This window comes from Propithecus coquereli, unplaced genomic scaffold (genome assembly GCF_000956105.1).
Source record: "Propithecus coquereli isolate 6110/MARCELLA unplaced genomic scaffold, Pcoq_1.0 Scaffold480, whole genome shotgun sequence".
NCBI classification, from domain to species: domain Eukaryota; kingdom Metazoa; phylum Chordata; class Mammalia; order Primates; family Indriidae; genus Propithecus; species Propithecus coquereli.
Window position 1 is genome coordinate 857071 of NW_012150619.1, and position 6082 is coordinate 863152.

Here is a 6082-nt window from a genome sequence, read left to right on the forward strand (position 1 = left end):
TGCTCGAACGGCTCTGGAAAAGGAGAGAGATTCTCTGCAGGATTCCTATTTCAATGTCTTTTCGATCACCCTTCGCCAGAACGTACACATCACGGGACAGGAGCCCGCTCCACACTGCTGGGCCCCAGCACAAACATCGCCGGCACGTAGTAGGTACGCCATTAGCGTTTATTTTTTGAGTGAATGAACAAATTATTCCAATTAATAATACAGCTTAGATCCTACATTGCCTTATTATGAGTCATTATCTATAATTTGTTACGATGATTCATCTTACTAACACACTGAGAAGTGAGACGGGTGCGTTAGTGATTTTGCCACCATTGTGCTACTGCCGATGTCTCCAGGTATATTCAAATACTCTTTTTTTTTTTTTTTTAAGTATTTCCATACAATGATCTGTTAGTCTTAAGGTTTTCTATATCTGTGGGTTTAGCTTTTATCTCTATAAAATTGTAAGCCTCGTTTTGCGATGTGTTTTGCCGTGAATTGTTCTTTGTCTGTTATTGATGTTGGAATTTCTGTGACTCCTTTGCCTGATCTGTTATTGCCCCTCCATGGCAGAGCTGGGCAGGTGGCCGCTGATGTCCATTCTCTTTTTTATCCTTGGTGAAAACAACAACAAACCACCCTTATCGAAGGCATCCTTGTGCCCAGCTCAAGAGTCCCCTTTCCCCTGGAGCAGGGAGAGGCAGGTGACTAAGTGCTGGCCAGCGATGTGGAAGGGGAGGTTGTGGAGGGGGACTTGAGGAAGGGGACACACTGCCAAGGGTCATCGTGTCCTGTTCCTTCCCCTGCTGCCCGGCAGTTCCCACGGTCATCTCAGACGCTGAGCCGGCCGAGAGTCAAGGTGAGTGACCGCCCGGTGCTCATGGAGCAGAGACAGAGAAGCAGATCCAGTTTCCAGCAGCTCAGCCAATCCCAGGGGGCCGACGCCTGAACTTACGTCATAGGACAAAAGCAACCCTTGTGTGCTGAGCCCAACACCAGGCATCCGTGGCCCCATCCACACCCAACCCCAAATCGACTCATTGCAGTTAGTGTCAAGATGCCGCGGAGTAGCCTCAGCCTCAGACAAAGAATTGGGTATCCTCACCTCCCCCACTCCTCACAGCCCACATCCTCATTCATTCAATATCCCCCCTGTTTTTCTATATATGTGTGTGTATAATGTATATAATATCAATATATGTAAAATATATATATAATTTATAAGATTTTCTCTTTCCTTGAGAATTTTCAAAAATTGTTCTATATTTAAATAATTCCAATGCTCGAAATAAATCCTGTGACACCATAGCTTTATTATCATTGAGCTCTTAATTTGTTTCACATATTGCTTGATTGGCATTATATTAATAGCTCTAAATGATGTCTAACAAAGCTTACGCAGGGATTTTGTGTGTGAGAGAGTAGGCAAGTGCGTGTGTGATCCTCTGCCTACTGCCTTCACACTCAGAAAGATCAATCAGTCCCATCCAATCAGCCCTGATTATTGGTACCAAATTATTGGATTATAAAGGTTTTATTTTAAAACCTTGGCTGAACCGGTGGACACTCTTTCTTCCCCCTTTCTCTCTCTCTGTAAGCAAGCCTGAGTGAACAGATCACAAAAGAGACTCGCAGGAAAAACTGTTAGACCTCCAGGCCTAAGCAGAGCTCTCTGAAACAGTGTCTTGTGGGTCTTTCTCCCTCCTGCAGGAAGTCTGGGTGGAAGAGTAGGACACAGGCAAATCCCTTGCTTGTTAGGGCCACCTTAACTCTACCTCAAACTCACGTGAAAACCCAGCATCTCGGTAACCGGTGGCACTCCGTAGGTGCGTGCACAGCAGCTGGCCCATTTCACCCCGTGGTGTAGCCAAGGTTCCTGGTTCTTGTGCAGGCAGAGATTTGTGGTCATGTATATGTCATGTCAGTGTTTGCAAGAAAAATCATTCATTCGAAGACAGGACAGACCTCTGCAGCCAGCCAGTGTTTTTCATGGACAGTAGACAGAGACCCCAGGAATCAGAGATCCTTGATTTATGGGTTTATTTCTCAACTCTACTCCCAATCTCACCCATCTGTTGCAACAGAGGGACAAGTGTGTTCGCAAAAGGAGAGCAGAAGAAAGAAAGGAACATTTGGGATGCCGCTGGTGTCACGAGGGCTGACAAGACACTTAGAGCGCAAGAAAGGGCAGAGCCTGGGAGTGGCTAGAGGCGATGGTGGCTTTGCTGGTTTCTCCTGAGCTCTGCAGGCTCCGAGCGCGTCTCCTGCAGCCACAGGGCAGAAAAACCCTAGATTCCCACCAGGTTCAAGGAAATCACATGGCAGCTTAATCCACTTCCTGGTGGAAGATGTTTCTCAGCTGGATCGAGTTCACGAGTCCTGGAGTCCAGACAACTGAAAGAGACTGACTGTCTTGGCGAGACTGAAACCAAGATTTTTTCTGTTCCGCCTACTGCTATGATCTTGGGGGTTAGGATTTCAACGTATAAATTTGGGGGGACACAGAATTCAGCCCATAGCACTTTGTGGGTGAGGCTCTCGCTCAGACTGGTCAGATCCAGGACGTTCACTGAACCACATCTTTAACGGTCACTATGTCATTTCCTGGGGCTGCCACAACAAAGCACCCCACTCTGGGTGGCTTACTCAACAGAAATGGACAGTTCTAGAGGCAAGTCTAAGGTCCAAGTTTCCCTCTGAGGCTCTGAGGGAGTATCTGCTCAAAGCCTCTCCCCGCTGCTGGAGGTTGCCCTGGGCTGTGGGTGTCTGTCTCCGCCTTTGTCTTCCCATAGAATCTTCCCGGTGTGCATGCGCGTGCCCAAATCTCGCCCTTCTATGAGGACACCAGTCATATTGGATGAGGGGCCCTCTCTACTCCAGCGTGACCTCATTGTCACGATTTCCGCAGTGACGCCGAGCTGAGCTGACTCCTCGGCACGGCATCGTCCAGGTCTCCGCCTTCTACGTTGCTCCAGCTCCTTCTCGGCAGACCCGGGGGATTTGGAAGACAGGAAGTGGGGGCTGGCCTGCTCCAGCTCTCAGAGACACTCGCCCTGGGGACTGCCACTTGTCCTCCTGCAGCTACTGTTTCTTGCACACACCACTCTAACGAGACCCTGAGCTGAGCAGGACTGGCTACGGGACCTGGAAATTCCCAGGCCCTTGGCTCATTGCAGTAAAACGCCATTCGCACCCTTGCTAAGCTTCTGGCAGGGATGGCCCCTTTGTCTTTGGGCATTAAACGTGGCTGAGAAGAACTGTGAGGCCAACAGGATTTTTGTTCATTTTGGCATAACTTCTCTCTACTACCCAGATATTTACAAAATTTTTTTATCCTTATAATTTAAATTTTTCACTGGGTATGTCTCATTTTGAATTAAATATGGTAAGCCTTTTCCCCCTGATAGGTGAGCTGTTTCTTTAAGGGAGGAAACTCATCTTCCCTGTCTTCCACTTTTTGCATCAATTTTGTGTCTTCAGGTTTTTAACCAGACACTAACTGCCCACATGCTAGCTCCCCATCGTTCGTCCACCACGTCTCCTGTGCTCTTTTCACAGGCGCCATCTTGTTCTTTCCCCTTCCCACGCTAACGAGAATAAGCAGCTGCCCAGGGTCAGTTTGCGAACATTCACGGCTCATATCAAGGTGTTTATTGTTGTCATTGTCTGTACATGAAGCGAGTTGGGAAGAGAGGAGTTAGGGACACTGCTCGTCTCAGTCATTTCTGATGCTATAGCAAAATACCACAAGCCGGATAACTTATAAACAATACAGGTTTACTTGGCTCATGGTTCCAGAGGTTGGAAGTCCAAGATCATGGCGCCAGCCTCTGGTCAGGGTGGTTCCAAGGCAGAAGGCATCACATAAAAAGCTCAGGAGAGACAGAGAGAAAGCAGGGGCTGACCTCACCCCTTTATCCGAGCCTGGTCCTGCGGTAACTCGCCCATCGATCCATTCATGAGGGCAGAGCCCCTGTGACCTAATCCCCTCTTAAAGGTCCCACCACTCAACACTGTTACAGGGGCGATTACATTTCAACATGAGTCTTGAAGGGCACGTTGAAACCATGGCATTACCCAAGATTAATCGGCTTGTCCAGGCAGAACCAAGATGCTCAAAGGAAATATCAAATTCTCTCAATACGGACAGAATTGTCACTGTCCCCCATTCACACGAGTCTCCCATCCACTCCTGAGCCAATGACAAACACAAGGCACCACATCATCTCTTGGTCCAGCAACAATGCTGTCCCCAGAGGTCTGCTGGAAATGTCCTGACCTCTCTGCTGAGGGACCTCCCATGGGTGGGGCTGCAGTCCCCGTTAGGACGAGCTAGTGGGACAGGACATGGGGTGACTCTCTCTGTGCATGTGTTGTCCAGGCCCATCCAAGGTAATTAACAGGACCCTCTGCCTCCAGCTCCTGCTGGAGCACATATTCCAAATTGTCCTTCCAAACACCGAATGCACCTAATGGCGGCAAAAACAAAAACACAACACAAGTGATCCCTTATAGACTCAACCTGTTTTTCTTTCCCAGGCAGAAGCCTGTCCACACTTCAGTGCTTTTACAGCCTTTATTAAGAGAAGCGAGAGCTCAGTCTATTTGATTTATAATTGAAAATCATAAACTATAGCATTCACCTGCTGTTCCCATGCACTGGTGAAATGATACAAGGCTATTTCATCACTCAGCCTCATAATTGGCATGAACCGACATCAGTATGCACCGTGGCGCTCCCAGAGGCCCACTAACAAGTTGATACAACTGCGCAGGCTGGAGAGCAGAAATTTAGTAAAAATATTATTTCGTGCTGATTTGTTCGCTAACTCCTGCTTCATGAAGAGTCGCCAGGATGCACAAGGGCACTTCATTAGCAGGGCAAGAAAAAGAGCAGGCCTGGGTCTGGCGTGGACATCTTGCCCCGACAGAGATTCTCTGCTTGACCAGACTTTAGCCAGGTTCCAGAACCTTCTCCCAGAACCATCTGTGCACTTCCTTGTAGAATCCGGGTTTAGCAAGAACCCTGCTGAGTCAGTTCTTTAGGAAGCCCCACCCTCCGCGTCCGATCACCCTCGCCCTCCGACAGGTCCTTCATCCTCCAGCTCCCCCAGCTGGGGGCTGGTCACCCCGGCCTGTCCTCCGCAAGGTCCTGTTGGTCAGTTCAGCCAGAATCCCCCTCACCCCTGATGTTTCCTCATAGTCATTTCCCGTTCCCTGAGCCCTAGCCTGCTCCCAGGCTATAATCCGCATCCTCCACTCTGTATTCGGGGGTGAGCCCAGCCTCTCCCAGCACTGCAAAATCCCGCGGCAGTGGCGCCTACGCCTGTCTCCCTGGTTCTGAATAAAGTCCACCTTACCATGCTCTACCGAGTGTCACTGAATAATTTTTTCTTTAACACCACCCAAGAGCCCTTCCCTGAGCTGGGGGCAGGGGAGACTGCCCCACCCTCGGCCACACATTGACCCGCCCAGAGCGAATCTAGGCAGCGCCTCACACACACCATCTCCAAGTCTGGACGGAGCCCACTAGGGCTCATGAAGCGAGAGAAGACCTTGTCCCAACCCTCAAGCATCTTTCCTTTGGGGTCTGAGGACAGTGCTGGCACCTGCAGGGCTCATCTTTTGCTGAGCACCATCCTGCATCGTCCACAGTCCCATCCCACCCAGGCCCGAGGACACGCAGATGACTTGGACACAGACGCTGCCCTCCCCTCGGGGCTCCCAGCTGGGGTGTGGGGGACGTTGGGCAGCTAAGTCAGGGGACAGAGAAAGTTAGAAAGGTTAAAGGTCGTCCACACAGAGAGCTGGCAGTGGGGGGGAGGTCAGGTCACTCTTGACCCTGTCTCTCCAGAGTCGACATTAGGGGAGTGATGACTGCCATCAGCCGCCGGAGCCCAGTGAAATGAGTTGGCGAGAGCAGGGCCCTCGGAGTCCGGGACACAGGAAGGTACGGTGAGCTACGGGGGGCCCTTCTGGCACTGTTGGGTGACGGTGGGGGAGGGGGCTGCTGCTACAGACCAGGGTGGCCCCCACTTTGCATGGTGGTCACAAACGTCATTCGTGCCACAACAATACAGTGGGATCTTTT